General features: G+C 31.1%; 1 protein-coding gene across 7 annotated transcripts in view; it reads right to left on the bottom strand.

Annotated features, from left to right (window-relative positions):
- LOC127719541 (matrilin-2-like) overlaps positions 1 to 18,733 on the bottom strand; it is a 199,947-nt gene that overhangs the window by 88,578 nt on the left and 92,636 nt on the right. For 6 of the 7 annotated variants that reach the window (XM_052225759.1, XM_052225761.1, XM_052225757.1 and 3 more), the window contains exon 1: positions 4,936 to 4,955. The exons of the other annotated variant lie outside the window; for it this stretch is intronic. The gene's annotated coding sequence lies outside the window, so the exon portion shown is untranslated. Of the gene's footprint in view, positions 1 to 4,935; positions 4,956 to 18,733 lie in introns of those variants that run through there. 7 annotated transcript variants of the gene reach the window in all.

The raw sequence follows: 18,733 nt of genomic DNA on the forward strand, positions 1-18,733 counted from the left end.
TAAATAATAGGAAATAATAGATTCGATTAAGATGTCAGAGGAGAAATACCTCTCAAAGATGTCTTTAATCATAACATATAGTGAGCAAACGTAATCATTATTTTATTTTGGAGACTAAACAAAAAAGGTAGGATTATACGTCAAATCTTTTTTGTTGGCCGTAAATTGAATATAACGACAAGGAGTTTTTTTGTGAAACATTGCAGATTTGTCTTCTTTCTCTTATCTTACAAAGAGGAATTATACTTAAAGGGAGTAAATGAAACAACTCGGTTTACATGGCATTAGTGAGTGAGTGCCAGTCTTACACTGCCAATTTGAATTACAAAATCATCTAATAAGTCTGATACTACAACTTTATGTTCAATTGATAGTTTAGGTTGTTTTGATCACATATTTTCCTATTGTCAATTCAGTACCGTTAAAAGCTTTTCAGAAATTCAGATCTTTGTTGTTTTGTGATTTCTTTATATAATTACCACCTACTGATCGCTATTTTTTCATTTTTATTATTTTCAAGTCCTATCCAACACCCCCCACCCCTTTCCCCCACCAATATTAGGACATATCTACCCCTAAACCAATGTGGTGTGATGATTGGAAGTAAATACTTTCTTTTGTGCTACATACGATTTTTGTCGTTTTTGTATTCGTTTAGTAATTGTTCAGATGTTATAAATACCTTGAGAGCAAGATGAGCCTGTGTATCCAGAACAGCAATGCGAAGTGTAACATTTTCTGTAATATGTTGTTACTCTGGAACTAATTTGAAAATAATATTTTTCATCAACTTTATACAACATAAAGGGGAAATTTTATTAGTTAAATGTGCTGTTTATAGTTTCATTAAATCTGTTTACGTTTATGTAATGAATCAATCGACACTTTTGTGTATCCTTTAAATCAGTCAAGTAAGACAATAGTGTAGTGCAAATCATACATTGAAGGTGTGTTATAAAAATCTGAAGAATGTACATACCTGTATCTTGTACATTGCATACATCCGCATCGGGCTTTGTAACTATGTGATTGATAACCTGTAAAACTACAGACGGAGGACGAATAGCAAATACCCGCCTCCACAATACTGAAAAGATTTTATTGAGAATACACTTCTTGATTGAATTGAAGCAAATGCAAAATCGAAAATCCAACTTCAATAATCATACTTTAATAGGTCACCCCCGGTTTTTAGTTTTTTTCTGTTGCTTAGTCTTTAGTTTTTCAAGTTATGTTTTGTATATTGTTTTGTCTTGTCATGTTTTCCGGTTTATGTCATGGATTGTCAGTTTGTTTTCGACTTATGAGTTTTACTGTTCCTTTGGTATCTTTTGCCTCACTAATACAATCAGTAAACTTATAACAAATTATAAAAGGTTTTTGTATAATTCCCTCATGTACAATTGTTATGTTCCTAAAACTGATATCTTCAAACAATAATTGTCACAATGAGTTTTAACATTTTATGCGAAAACTAAACCCAATAGGCTTTGAATTATTTAATTTTCAAATTTAGCCTAAAGTACTCATTGTTGGGATTAGGTAAAGGACCAAAACATAAGTGTGTAATTTGAAAGGCGGACTATACATATGGTACTTTAATAGTAATGCGATATCATTACTTAGATATGTTATCTGATTTGAGCATATGTTACACGATGGGATACTAAAGGGTTAAAGACTGAAGAAAAACATATCACACCAACGAGCGACAATCTTTTGATGAATTAGACACACAAACAGAGACAATTAAAAACACACAACCCAATATTAGGATATCGCAGAGGCACACAATGTGGTACGTTTTCACGTAAAACAAAAGTTGCGATAAAATAGGATTACGCTTATTAGTGTCGGCGTCGTTAGAAAAGTTAAACAAAGGAAGTTTGTGATTATAAAAATTAATTCGTCTTTCAAAATTGGCAGTTAAAATTTCCAATATTTATATGCAGTGCAAGATTTCAACTATTATCAAGAGATTGGATGACATACTGCCGAATCTGTGGGTACCTAAGACCACCTTTGTTTTTGTAGGGCTCGTATTCTTAGTTTTTAGTCTTGCTATGCTTTTATTTGTGGACATATTTGACTTTTCATCGTCTTTTAATTTTTTTGCCACGCAGATTTCAGTTTCCTTTTGAATTATGCGTTTTTGTACGTCCCCTTTGCATCTTCTATCTACTTTTACATGATGAGCTGCAATTAAGTGATATAGTATTTGGTGTTCAGAATCTCCAACAATCGGCAATTTCCAACTAATCACGCTAATTTACATTTGATTAATACTTTTTTTTAATGCAAACATACCCAAACGCTATATATCCAAGTATAAGCCTGTAAAATATTTTTTTTTATATGAAAGTTGCATATCCAAATAGGGTAGAATGTGTCCGTTTTTCTAGATTTTTTATAAAAGTTGCTAAAGTATCTCAATAATATTTTTTTTCAAACGTTTAAATCTTTAAAACGCTCCTGATGAACTATTGTAAAATTCTTTTTATTTCCAGAATACATTTCGTGGACTGTTTGTAGATATAAGAAACAACTATGGAAAACCATAAAAAAAGATATTTTCGAATGACTAAATATTCAGCTATATCCAGGAACGAGGGCCAAGGGGTATGCTAGATCTTCCTTATCTCTCAATCTTCATAATTTTATGCATATAGTTAGTTAATATATAGATATAAATGACATCAAAAGGAATTTGGGTAAACTGTTCGTCTTCTAAGTTTATGGAGGGCTCAAAGTGCCAGTTTGATATTCAAAATTTATCGTGAAAACTTACCGGAGACCGCTGAAAAAACAGGTAGACCCCCTTGGTCTTTCAACATCCACAATATTGAATACTATTGTATATATAAAGATGCTATTAAAAGAATTTTCGCCATTTTTTAGCTGAAAAGTGACATTTTAAGCCCTCCGTAGATATCGAAGATAAAATTATTCTGGGAAATCCTTTTGAAACAATCTTTATTTATACATTTGTACATATTCTAAGATATCGTCGAATTTTATGGACATTAAAAGACCGGGGGGGGGGGGGGGGGTCTCACTGTCATTTAAGCGATCTCCGGTAGGTTTTCACTATATACTTTGAGCCCTCCGTAAACATAGAAGACCAAAAGTTTACCCAAATGCATTTTAGTCACGTTTGTATCTTTATATTAACTAACTATCTGCATAATATTGGGAAGATTGAGAGATCAGGGGGGTCTCACCATCGCCCTGTGCCCTTTGTCCTGAATTTTCGACAATGTTTAGCTGAAAAGTAACATTTTAAGCCCTCCATAGATATCGAAGATGACATTATTCTGGGAAATCCTTTTTATACAATCTTTATATATACATAGTCTAAAATATCATTTTTTTATGGACATTGAAAGACCAGGGGTATCACTGTCATTTAAGCGGTCTCCGGTAGGTTTTCAATTTTTTTGGGCTTTCCATTAATATTTCTATTGATATATTTCTAAATTTTTCTAGAGTGATCGGGTTTTTTTTTTTTTTTTAAATATTATATATAAAAGTATATATTTGATGTCGTTTTATTGATATAAAAATTTATATTTCATAAAGACAAATATGCAAATTACATAAGGGTTTATATTTGAGGACAACGAGAATTTACGACAGCTTGAAGGGGTCATAAAACGATTTCCTGCATATCTTTTCATTCCTCTTAACTATGACAATCATGCTTTTAATGTTATCGAATATTCTAATTTTAATGATTTTCATCTAAATTTGAATATCGAACCGACTAATGGCAGCTAGTTGGATATTGAATATCGAATATCAAATAACGAACCGGCCGCTAACTTCACATGCATTGTTTGTGTCCAGTTTAAATGTTTAATTGTATTTTTCACTCAGTTTAAAATACTTTTGCATGCTTTTTTCCAGCATATGAAACCTATTATACTTTAAACTAATCTGTATAAATAATAGTTGATGTATTATACCTTATCTATTAACATAGACATCTCTTGCATAAAAAAGGTTGCTATTTGAATTCAATATATTGCCGGCCGTCAAACAGTTTTGTAAGGAAGATATTTCAAATCGTTTTGCAAAAATCCGCATGTGTTTATCTTTTGAAACAAAAAAGTTATGTATGGCATATACCTTAGCTTGAAAAATTGCACGGTGACCCATACTGTTTATTATATTTTTGAAAAAAGCATAGAAAAATCTTCCTTCTGGCAAAGTATAAGAAAATTCTATCTGAAGAATTATATATCAACGATCAATCTTAACGTTATTAGCCAATATTTAAAAGTGATAAAATTGTCATTTAAGGACAATGAGGCATATAAGGAGTCCCCTGAAAGTTTGGGTCAAATGAACGGTAGATGTTAATTATCAATGACAACGTTTCTGCTCCATCAGATTTTCTTCATCTAATAACGGTTTACAAGATTATTGAAAATTCTAGCATTTTATCTATATGTTCTATTTAAGTGTGTGTCACTATGTTGGTTGGCAGGCAGGTCCATTGGACACATTCTTTAAACTAATTGAATTTCCCAAGGATAATTGTTGCTAACGTTTGTTCCTTAAGTTTAAGAAGAGAAGTTTTTTTTTGTAAAAAATTAACGGCGGAAGGACGCAGAAGGACGAGTACGGACGACGGACGACATATGTGATAAAAATCGCTCAAACTTGCCTTTTTGGCCAGGTGCGATAGAAAGGGTACTAGTACTAAATTTTGATATTTTCCATAGAAATGACTAAGAGCGAAACTTTATTTAAAAATATCCATTGAAAATATTCTAAAAAAAAATAAAATAATGTCAAAACTATGAAATATTTAATATTTGAATACTGTATGTTTGATTATAAACAATATATTCTTGATAAATATCCAAACTACAATTCAAAATATATTGAAACAATTGACATTTCAAAAATGAGTTGAAATAAAACTATTACCTGAAATGCAGGATAACAAGTAGCCGAAGTAAGCACATGCTGGCTTTACTAGAATGTCTCAAGCCGACTACATGCAATTATTGTGCAGATGAAAAGGGAAGTCTTCCTGGTTTTTTATATGCAAGAGCTATAGATGAGTTAGATAAATATGCTAAACATATGGATAAGAAAACGATAATATAAATTACCTACTTTACCGTAAAATAGAATACAAACAAAAGTATAATGCATATACATTTTTACAAAAAAGTAAATTAATTCATATTGCAATGCAATTCATTGAGCGTCAAACATAAATCTTAATTTTTCATTGCATTGATCAAGATGATAGAAGATGAAATATTAAATACAAGTCTAACTATAAAATTATCTAACATAATGAATGCTTAAAGCATATAACATTATATACAAAAGAATAATAAAGATTAATAATTCGATCTACATACATGAATTATTTAATGTATATTGACATTTGGACCCATTTAAATCTCCACTCCGTTGGTCGAATGGAAGTTGTTGTAAATAACATAAAATACATCCTTATTATTATCAATTTAGAATCATCTATTAAAGAATTTATTAAAAGAAAAAAAAAATTGGCTTTCAATGCATCACATTAATACAACAACAGTTATAACCATGTGGAGGATCCCTTATGTCTTGATGTCTTAATACAAATATGACAAACTGAGGATATTGTTGTAGCTTTCCACAAACTAATTGATATCACTTAAAATGTCAAATATTTTATATACAATCCCCAAATAAGCCGTTCAAATGACTATTTGATGCACCAAAACCTCATTATTTTGAAAAGCATCTATTTCAAAACAAAATCGTAAGTCATATTGTAAATATTCTTCAAAGAAACTGTAAGACGTATTTCGAAGAACAAAAGGCAAATTAAAGTCAATATTATTAAACTTTCAAAAGATTCAAAACTTGAAAACAAATGTGACAAGGATTTGGCTGACAGCCACTTGACTATATCTATAGCTAGCTATATGTACATGCTATTGGCTACATGTCACTTACATGTTCAAATAAAGCATCTAAAGAAAAGGTAAACGAATCAGAGCCTTTTATGTAATCATATTGAATACAATAGCTAGTTCAAAATAAAAGTTCAACTATAAACAAGTCACCATGCGTCGTAATGAATAAGCATAGCTCCAAATGGATCCAGTTAAATATACAAGTAAATAAAATTCATTGCGCCCCAGACGTGTTTCAGAAATAAATTGTGTTTATTACAATAGCGCTCTAACCGCTAGAAATTTAAATAAACGAAACATTGCAGATCAACTTAATGGACATGCACAAATATTGCCATATCGTCTAGAGATTCACTTTGATCAAGGGAGTAAGTTACGTTATGTAATGGAGGTTAAGATTAGTACAAATCGTTAACATAAATAGAAACAGATTAAAGATGTGGATATCATTTCCAGTTTGATAAGCTGTCTAATGTTAAAAAAAACTCATTAGAAGTCTTAACTCTCAACAAAATTCACATATGTGATAATCTCCATATATGTCGAGAAAAATGATTGAATATTCAAGAAATTGTGAAATCAGAATGAATTTACAGAGTTTCAGTGTAGCAATACAGATTATTATTTTTTTAATTATCGTCACTAAGACTATGAGGAAAGAAAAGTAAGTCTATTTGATAGTGAGACAACAATTGATTACCATTTATGACACTTGCCTCAATATTTATTTATGAATAAAGCGAGATGTGTTTATACAGCAGCATAAAACATCTCAGCGAAATAATAGAAATTTAGGGTTCAACATACTGTCTTCAATTGTTGACGGGTCTCCATATGGTATATCAAGCTCTAAATCTCATCGAGTGTACAGAAGTAATGAATTGATAAAACAGAGTTATCAAAGATCTGCCATAAAACCAAATGACACAAACCATAAACATTTAAAATAACACAAACATTAATGAGAGGGGTTCTGACTTTGGTAAGGTTGATCAAAGTTTTTCTATTTGAACCCCTTCTTTAAGCTCGATCACTTTAACATTAAAGGTACATATATAGACTAATAAATTAATACAGAAGTTTTGTATTGCATCATTTATCGATATATTTACAGAATTTTTACAAAAAAAGTCAATCTAAAATTTATATCTTGCCTCAAAGTATATTAATAAGCGCATTGATGTTATCTCCAAAAAGTTCAATACAAACAAACAGTAAGCACTTTCATTATTTTCTATTTTCCTGCCATGCGATGTCTCCTGAAAGACGGTATATTTATTTTTACCTTTCTAAAGCACCACTATATCACTGACCTTTGATTTAACTGATATTGGTTGTGTTTACAGTGTTTCCTGGTGTACGCATGTAAGAGTCAAATCTATGTACAGCCTCAAATCTGTGTCCAGCCTTAGAGATGTGTCCCGTGACATCTTGATACTCATTTTTTAGTCTCCAATATGTGTCCTTTCCTCAGATCTGTGTCCCGTAACGCCATGGCACTCTTGGTTCATTCACATGAGCGTCCATTTTAAAAAGTAGACTTTCAATAATGTGATGTGACGCATGACAGGCACATATAGAATGTGTCGGTTTTAAAATACTCTACCCTATCCTAATTTGAGAACATTGTGTAATAACAAAACATAATAACAAACTGTAAAAATCAGCCTGATAGGGCTTACATGATTCATATTCAACTAACAAACAAACAAAAAACTATAAAGGACACAAATCTTCCTTATCGTTTGTTTGGCCTTCAAGACTTCTTACTTGTTTGACAATCCCAGCTCCCCCAAGTGTTTAATACAAATGTGTCTATATTGAGAGAGCAGAGAATAAAATTGTGTTAACATTCTTACTGTTTTCAGTATTAAACTTAAGCTTTGATTTAAAAATAATTAAAAAAATCATAATACCTGAAAGATAAGAATTATAAGTTTTTTAACCCTTTTCTGGACATGGTAAGCCCTCTGTAGAGAAGTGAAAAAGGGATTCTGAATTTCCCTAGCCCTGACCCTTACTCTCAGACGAACTTTGGTCAAAGAAACTTTTGAGGTATATCCCTATTTTTACTTCCCCTCGTTTTTTAGTTCTCGCTCCATGACTTCCACTCTAAGACTCTCATTCCCAGTTTCCGTATCCATGTCGAACCCTTCTAAAAATAATTTTTTAGTCGATCCCTATTTTAACCCCTTCTCTTCCTTTGTTTCTATCCCATAGCTCCTAATTCGCTCCTCTCACTTTCAGTTTCCTTTTTCCCTGTACTCATAGTATTCGAATATTAGAGTCGTATTGGTGTCTTTGGCAATAAATATCTTTCCTCGATAATTGTAATAATTCTGAAGTCAACACATATGACAGATTGCAAACCTGAAACATATATAGAATAGGACACAGATCGGAAGAAAGGACAAATGTAAATAAATATTTACTATCGTCTTAGGATAACATTTCAGTCATCAGCTTCATGGAACACACATATTGATAATATTTATAAAAAAGCATGCTCTCGTTTATCTGTGCTTCGACAAGTGAAATATTTATTAGATAGGAATTCACTTATACGTATTTACTATGTATACTTTAATTAGACCTATAATAGAGTATAGTGATGTTGTTTGGGGCAATTGCTCCCAGCACGAGTCCGAGCTTCTTGAAAATATTGAGATAGAAGCTGTTAGAATTCTTACTGGACTACTGCGTAATTCCTAAAGACAAAAACTGTATATTGAATTAGAATTAGGAACTCTGGAGAATAGACGAAATAAACATACGCTCATACTGTTTATGAAATATTAAATGGGATGATACCTGCATGCTTATACGAGTTAGTCAAGTCATACTTTCACAGACAAACCCCTTATACTTTGAGGAATGAAAATAATACTTTTCACCCCCCCCCCCCCCCTTCCACACACACACACATTTGCTATAACAAGCAGCTCTTACTTTGATAGTTTCATTCGTTCCACTATAAGACTTTGGAATTGTTTTCCTATAAGTTTACAAAAATCCACAAGTTTATGTATAGTTAGAAGTAGACTGGACAAGTTTTATAGGATTGGTGATATATTTAAACCTTTTTCTCTATGAGGTAAGGAAAAAAAATATTAGTCATTGTCAACTCAAAAATAATGATAGAAACCTAAAATCTCATTTGTTTAATCATTTCTTATCAGAGAACACTATTTGTGCAAACTCTATTTACCCTATTAAGGATAACCAGCATTTCTTTTTGTATTTGCCCTAAGTACAATGATGTAAGACAGATCTTACTTGATTCCATTCACTCAATTGTTGATAATGTTGACATAAATATTGACTTATTACTTTTTAGAAACAGATTATTTTCGTATGATATGAATATTGTTATTTTTAAATCTGTTTAGAAATATATCAGTGACGCTCACTGTTTTGTTTGAAATTTTCTGAATTTTTGTTTTATTTAGTGTTTACTTTTTTGTTTTATTTCTTTCCTTTTTTTCAACATGAATTCACTTATTCCACTTAGTAAACTTAGTGTCTCTTCCCAACCTTATATACATATATTTTTAATGACTTATAATGGATATTTACATGTCTCAAATTACTTGAATAAATGATTATTAATTGCCTACATACTTAAATATACTATACATTTAATAATGAACACTGTACAAATATACTTGCTTGTGTGTCCTCATAAGTAGCAAGCATTTCCCACTATATTATATTATTTTAAATACAGTTGTTAATATTTGATTTATACCGTGTACACGTAATATGGAGAGAGCTTTTTTCAGGCTGTGCATGTTGCTCAATCCTTTTTATGTCTTAATGAATAAATTATGTTTAAAATAAAAAGGACACATGTTTGATGCCGGATATATATTTGAGGCTTACATACATATATAATAGCTTGCTGTTCGGCACTCATACTACATCTTCTTATTTATATATAGTTATATTGCCTGCTCTCATTTTACTGTTTCTTGTGATTCAGTAGCTTTGTTTCTCTCAAAACAATATACATAAAGGCATCTTATGATACAAAAGAACACGCCAATAATAAACACACACACTAACAATATATAACCCTAAAAAAAAAAAATAACAAAAATACCGAACTCCGAGGAAAATTCAAAACGGAAAATTCATAATTAAATGGCAAAATCAAAAGCTCAAAAAGCTCAAAACACATCAAACGAACAAATAACAACTGTTTTATTCCTGACTTGGTACAGGCATTCTCTTATGTAGAAAATGGTGGAGTAGACTTGGATTTATAGCTAGCTAAACCTCTCCTTTGTTTGACAGTCGCATAAAATTGTTAACAGAAAGAACATCATCAATAAATCTGAATGTGAAATTAAATGATCTGCCTTCTTTGATCCTCTTGTTTTTGACAAGTGTGTGAAGAAACTCCGGCTCACATGAAAATAAGAAGAGATCGGGCAAGGAGAGGTGCACAGTTCGTTCCCATAGGAATGCCGGCAATTTGTTGAAAAATTCTATCTCCAAATTCAACAAATATCTTGCTAATAAGAAACTCCAGCATACTGATCACTTGTTCATCTGTATAGCAGGTTTTACCTTTTGTAAAATATGCCGTATGGTATCCCAAAGTAATAAATTTATAGCGTATGCTACCATTTTTATGTGGAAAAGCATTCTGGATTATTTTCTTTAGACGATTTTCAATTTCACATAGGGAATGGTACCGGTGGTACAGGATTGAAAAATCAAAAGTTTTGATAGAACTAATTTCAGAGAAAGATCGAGATTTAAAATTATCCAGAAGTTCTTTAGAGCTTTTTAGAATCCACATATGGTAAAACCACTCTGCAAGTTAATAGTTTCACAGTATTTTCCCTCTTTCAATGCGGACAGAATTTTTGTCAATCTAATGGACAATTCCTTCGTCGAACATGCAGATGAGCCGGCAATATACCGTTGTTTGTACGGAATTTTGTGAAGCTTAGGTATCCAATACAAACAAGGTAAGTCCTCCGATTTGCTGTTCAATTTAATGTTCATTGAAGCCATGAAGAACTTATGATACGTCAAATCTCATTCTTATCAAATGATATGTTTTTGTATGTTGAATTACCTTAGTGCTTATTTATTCCTAATTCTTTTAAAAGACACACGAAGTAGTACGATTTACATACAAAGACAATATTATTTGAAGCTTTGTCCGCAGGAAGAACAACATTTAATTAAATGCATACATTACTTAATCGAAATGCGCATCTGGTACAGAAAAACTGGAACTGTTAAATTTTATTGTATGGTTGTGATGGTTGTGATATAAAAATAATTTGAATTTACAGGGAATACATTAATTATATTGGTAAACAGAAAGAAGGAGTTTAAGATAAACAGTTTGATATACTCAAAAATATATACATACAATTAATACTGAGGAAACCTAAATGCATATTGATGTTGCAAAAAAGTTTCTTGTTGGTTTGTAAGCTAGAAACATGTCAAGAACAAGTAAAGGACCTACCAATATTAAAAGTAAATGTTTATTTATATTATAGTCAATCAAGTAATACTGTGTCAAATATATAATCGCCGTAATGTGGCCTTTTTCTGTTCATTTTACTCAAGATCATATGAAAATATTAAGAAGAAAGTTAAACAAAGTGTCAAAAATGAAAGATGCGCATTACAGCTAATTAAATTGATTTTGAAATTCTAACAATATTCCATCAAAAGTAAAGCACAATTATAAAGCACCGTCAAGACATAAAACGTCAATTGATTTTAAAATGTCTATTTTCTAAAAATGACTAAATTCTCATATTCAGCTGTTTCTCTGTCGGGTCTCTGTTGTCCATTGTGTTCACTTATTCCTAAAAATATCATAAAATGGAATAAAGGAATCATAATCATGAGTCATAATTGGCACTGGAAAAGGCTAACTAGATGATTAATTACTGAAATAAATTTGAATTATGGACAAGAAAACTAAGTTATATGTTCAGGTAAAAACTCTCTAACATCATTGGTAAACCAAGTGTAATCGTAGGGTGAGAACTTCCAATTAGCTACGTTACTCTTCCTCTGCATAAATCACACATTTTCCAAAACTTACATTCAGTATAAAGTAACAAGGCCACGAAATAATAAAGCCAGGTATGTATAGATTATCGGGTTTTCTTCATAATGATATTGTTCAATATTTTTGGCGAGTGAGCGCATCGGAAGAAATACTATTTAGTTTGATTTTTTTAGTCAGAACATTGAATTTTCTAAAAGTCGCCATGGCAACAAATCGTTAAATAATCTTAAGTAGCATAAAGGCATAAAACCTTATCAAATGCATCTAATCAGTGTACCACTTGTTTATGAAATGCCTTTACCAAGTCAGAAATATGAATTTATTAAGGAGTTCCGTATTTTTGTTAACACTTTTTGGAATACGTTTTGCTATAAGGCTATATCATATGAGTATCTGTACCTTTGATCTGGATGTTGTCATATGAAGAGATGTGTCCTACTGTTTCTCCGTCTACTTTTACAACTCCTTTTACAACAACTGATTCATACTCGTTCATACTGTAATAGACATATTGTATATCACAGACAACGTTGACCTCAGTTGAGTTTGACTATTTGGTTTTGGTCACTTTTGGTGATATGGATTCCTAAGTTCTCGAGTATCCATACATCATTGACTTTGAAATATTTGAGTTTTGACGTTCCTGTTGTAGGTAAATCCAGAAGAACATTTCGGACGCCAAAGTTTTATATCAATGTCATTGTTTTTTATTAATAGATTTACCAGATTAGAACGTCGGTAAACTACTGTCGCCTTAATTAACAACCTTGAATAAACAACGGTGTACTGGAAAGTATCGGAAGGCGGTATGTGTCAACCATTATTTTGGTAAAAGTCACCCCCTCAAAAACTAAATTCAATTGCACAGTAAATGTATTTAGTCTCTTTTAATTCATTCAAATTTACATCAACACTTGTGTTATAGTGATTTTTTAGTCCAAATAATTAATTCCTAAAATGCGCCTGAATTGAACATTTTTATTTGAATATCTAAATGATTATATTTTTGTTGTTTTCCTCATCTGGCTATTGCTTTGATGATAGAGGTAAATTAAGAAAAAACACACTCTGTATTTAACTTTGATTTACCTTCGATTGTTTTCCGATTCCTCAGGTTTCAGTACTGTAAACGATTGAAAAGGGATGTATATGAATCTATAAAGCACATAAGTTACTTCTGAACAGCGATTTATCATTTTCTCGTATGTCTTCAATATTTGTATCAATAGAGTTTCATTCTCGTATTAACTTAATTGCAATTCACACTTTTGTTTAAACATCTGTCGGAGAGCATTAATTCAAAGATAAATAAAATTATCATATCAATCAATGAAAATATCATTGTATTAAGCTTCTGCTTCCGAAGCGCTTTTTAATTTAACTCCACCAGGAATTATGTAATGCATCCGTTATATGTAAGTTTTTGATATCTCAAGTTCTTAATAAGTTTCAATATAATATATCTCCATTTCAAGCAATATTATTTCTGATCTTAGATATTTGTTACTTGTAAAAAAAAAGTCCCTACGTCATTTTAAACATAGTAGATAGGTGTATATTAAAGTATAGTGTGTATTTTAATGTCGTGTATATGTCTTTTCTTCATTAAAGGATTATGTGAATAACGAGATGTGTCACTGCAGCAAGAAAAAAACCCATCATAACAACAATTTAGGCAATGTCAACAACAACACTTTTATTTGTAGATTTATTGTTTAATTTTAATATATTTCACTCCGGTGAGATCAGTTTAAAAAAAAATTATGACAATAATTATACTACTATAACTTCTGCTTATAATAATCAAATTCCTACATGTAATATCTTTCTCCAATTTCAATGGAATTTTGCTTTTACCAAGACAGGTTTAAGGTAATTATTTATCGGCAAATAATCAGTCAATATGGACATTACTGCTTTGATAACAATGACGGTTAGTACAGTTGCTATTTCCTATAAATTGAATTAATAAATATACATACCATTGTCATAATTTTCATTACTAATGGTCTTCACGCCACTATATAAATGGTTCAAAAGAGTGGAAATACATTATTTATTTTTGTAAAATAACAAAACTCAATCTATTTACGAAGCGTTGAATATATTTGCTATTCACTGATTTTACATTTCTTTTTTGCAAAATGCATTGCATTTTAAATCAATGTTAAAAACGAGAAACATGAGGGTATTGCTTGTACTAAAAAATGCTAGGCATGCATCAAAAACATTGCTTATCCACATTAATTAATGTTACAATAGGAAAGGTGACTCAGTCGGTACATTGTAAGCCTGCTTGTTCAATCGCTTAATTATCAATAACTAATTATCTACTTTAAAGTATCTAAGGTAGAGAAATTGTTTGACAGTAAAAAGAGAGATTTGTCCATCACTTGCATTTCCCAAAAGCAGAGTTGACCTGGCTTATCATTTCATGTCTATGATTGTTATATCGCTCTTTGTTTATTTATCCACATACATGTATTCATCCTGCATGTCCTTGGCTTTCAATCATTCGGGTTTGAGCGTCAAAAGTGAAGACAAATCCTGAAACAAAGCACTTCGTACGCAACAGATTCATAATGTGTTACTTTCATTCTGCAATACTTGTACCAATTTGGATTAATTTCATTTGCTGGCTGTTGAAAGAAATTGAAACAATTTCTTTTTCATGAGTTCAAAAGTATTCCTGTTCTTTTTTTATTCATATAATGTTCCGTTTTTTCAGGGAATCTATATTGAGTAAACACCGTTTTGAAAAGGTTACGGATGACACGAATGCACCAATCATGCCGAATGCTTCAAACCATGTTGATCGTTTGGAACTAAATACAAACTCGATCTGTATCACACTATTATACACTGAAGACCACAAAAATTCGACTGAATGTCCGTGCGAAAAAAGAAAAGGTGTCGGGAATTCGATTCAAGAGCAGATGGTTTTTAAAGGTTTGCCTAACTAAAGTTAATATCAGGTTATTGTCAAAAATATGATGAAATATTTGTTATCTACAAAATATACAGAGTTCAGGTCAAGATGTAGACCGATTTGCTTTTGATACTTTACAATTATAATGAATTGCAGAGGACACTTGATCTACCTTGATATGCCAAAATGATAGAAATGATTGGACGCAAGATATGAGTAACACTATAACCAACCAATGAGTACCTGCGAAACAAATGAGATTTATTTTCATATTCTAATTAACTTCTTACCTATTCCCTATCTGTACATGTGTTGATTGGTATTTATGAGACGTTGATTTAGTTTCTGAAGATAAAAATTCAAAAAAATCATAAGAAGGGATTTACATGTTGTACGAAACTTATGAATTTTGCTGCGTCCCTGCTCAATTTGTGGCTCAATGTCATCCTAATTGCAAAGACAAAGCTTAGGCAGCAACATTTTCACAAGATGATTACGATATAGGGTTATTGCAGGAATATTGGTAACTATTGTTCGAGGTAAATTTTGTTTACTCGAGTTTGTGAATTCTATATATATTCTACGAGAATTACTTTTTTGCAAATATTCATGCAAAAATCCTTTTATAGTATAGCAAATTTTGTAAATATGTCCATGATAACACCACTAGAAAGAAGCTTTACTTGCACTTGTGCAATTTTATATATCATTACGTGCTTTCTTTTGGGTAAATTCTGTATGAAATATGTTGTTGCTTTACAGTAAAATAGGATTAATGTCATTCGATTTAAACAAAAACACAGTAATTTCATCTTTACCCACCCAGAGCACTAAAAGTCACCCCGGTTTGTGATTTGGTCCGTGTTGCTCAGTCTTTATTTTTCTATGTTATGTTTTTTTATTGTTGTTTGTCGTTTTGTCGTTTTTATTTGTGGCCATGGTTATATGTGTTTTTATATTTTTATATACTTATAACTTTTGAATGCCTCCTTGGCATCTTTCTATTGTTCTGTTCATCAATACGATATCGTTAGTACATTGAACATGTTCACTATGATATTTTTCAATAAAACTTAAAATAATAGTTTGAAGGTACATAAATACATAAAAGTTGATCATGAATGTGTTTAAAAGCAAGAATTAATCGTCGAATGAATAATTTGAAATAGTGAAATCAACTTTGACCAGCACAAAAATTAAGCGTCAATATTATACGACTGACTGTTTTCGCATAATACGGGTCAAATCTGCAATTTCATAATTGTACATTGAATTTACCTTTTTGTGTACATGGATTTTTGTGTCTTGTTTTCATGAAAACTACGAAAAGCACTGCCATTACCGCGAATGCAAGAGATATACCTGTCCCGAGACCAACTGCTATACTACTGTCCTTGACATGAACTACAAAAACCGTAAAAAAATATATATAATTAATAATAAGATCTATTTTGTTACATCTTGTGATCCGTTTATTTGACAATCGCCAATGGCAGTCAGCAGGGTTTAAGAACATCAGTTGTTCGACCTGCTAGTCAAATGCGTTTTGTTAAAATATACTTTTTCACTCATTTGATCTTTTGGAAAATGTTATTTGTGCTGTATTTAGACCCCTCTACCAAGATACATTGTTTTGCATGAACACGTATAAAAATTGCAGTTTTTATCCAACGCAATCATAGGTTTGATCGTTGTTTTCAATTTTGACTTGTTTATATATATATATATATATATATATATATATATAGAAGTCTATAAAAAGGACCAACCAGCAAATTTACTATGTACCGGATCGTCTAGAATAGACGATACTGTGCAGATAAGGAAAAAAATTATATAAGTCTAGAGATTTGCACAACGATACTAATATAAGATGGTATTATACGAAGATGTTGTTAATAAATCGTGTTGACAAATATTTCGGCTTAACAAATAGCCTTCTTCGGTGTCAATTATTTTAACAATACTGATAATATATGTATAAAAATAGCTCAATAATACAGGTAAGTTTTGGTCTATTGATTTAATCCAAAATCCTGAACATCATAATATAAAACAAAACTCAATACTCAAATATACGTGACTGTGTATATTTACAACCCAAAATGAGTGAAAAATAAAACTTAGTATTTTTTATTGATGCCGTTTGGATGATGTACTTTTAGTTCCTTTATCCAAAAGCTTTCCCGAACCTCAATGGCCATATGAGTGATATCTCTAAGAAGCCACTTCTCCCAGTTTCTCAGCATTTTAGACAGTCTGGTCACACACTTGATGACTTTAACCGCATGAAGATCCTAGTGATTGAACAGAACATTCACTGGAGTGATGCCCAGCGACAGGTTCGGGAAAGCTTTTGGATAAAGGAACTAAATGTACATCATCCAAACGGCATCAATAAAAAATACTAAGTTTTATTTTTCACTCATTTTGGGTTGTAAATATACACAGTCACGTATATTTGAGTATTGAGTTTTGTTTTATATTATGATGTTCAGGATTTTGGATTAAATCAATAGACCAAAACTTACCTGTATTATTGAGCTATTTTTATACATATTATCAGTATTGTTAAAATAATTGACACCGAAGAAGGCTATTTGTTAAGCCGAAATATTTGTCAACACGATTTATTAACAACATCTTCGTATAATACCATCTTATATTAGTATCGTTGTGCAAATCTCTAGACTTATATATATATATATATATATATATATAATTATAAAGGTAAGAAAAGAAAAGCTAAGTAAAATACGTCTGCTGGTAACAAATAAGAAAATTAATAAAAGATAAAAACGATTTCAATTCATCACATTTACTAGCGCTTTCACTGCTTTCACAGATCTTCAGGTAATGTGACTTGTATACATAAGTGTTATAAAACAATTGATTGACGTTAACAATAGTATGACGTTAACAAATACAAGGGCTTTTTTTTCCGGGGAAAATCATTTTGACGGTTGACCATATACAATGGAAATAATTTAAATCGTCAATTAGAACAACGATGGAAACATTCTCACGTACACGCCTAAATTATATTTTCTTACCTTTATATTTTTTTTAGGAATCACACTGATATAGAGAAAGGCCGGAATATTGTTTGTTTTTCTATATGCCCGATGCATTAAAACCTTTTCTCTAATTTTCATGCTTTCTTCGCATTTCTCGATCGGTGTGAAAAAAAATATTTCTCTTCTCTAGAGAAAACTTTGTCCTCGGCAAATGACTTGTCGGAATTCAAGTATGACGTCAAATTGTATTGGTTTTATCTGCATTTTCTATTGTGACGTCATTAAAAAAGACGACTATGCCTGGTTACGTCACATATAAAGAACACAACTTTCTGCAAATCTTTATAAAGGAGGAATAAACTTCGTTTATATTTCGTCTGAAAATCATTTAGAGAAACATTTCCCACCACTAATTTATGATATTTTTCCACTCTCAACAGATAAATTTTAATTATTTAAAAAGTTCGTCAAGCCTCGCACTTTAAATATTAGAACTTAACAGTCTCGAGTGGAGAAATATCGTAGCACACTAGATGCAGTGGTGGAATCTATGTTTTTTAAATATTTGAGTTCACGTTTTACCTCCTGTAAATGTTAATTGTATTTCTGTTTTGCAATTTGTCCTGCTAGTTTCGTCTGTGCACTTTATAGTTATCATTGCACTCCCTCTGCAATAGTTTATCATTTACAAAACAAATCAGATGGAAAAAGCTGCAGGACAACTTGATACTACCTAACATATTCAAATGAATATCAAAATGCAGGAAACGCTACGGAAATCACTGGTTTCTTTCAGCATAAATTTATG

This window comes from Mytilus californianus, unplaced genomic scaffold (genome assembly GCF_021869535.1).
Source record: "Mytilus californianus isolate M0D057914Y unplaced genomic scaffold, xbMytCali1.0.p SCAF_11, whole genome shotgun sequence".
Lineage (NCBI taxonomy): Eukaryota > Metazoa > Mollusca > Bivalvia > Mytilida > Mytilidae > Mytilus > Mytilus californianus.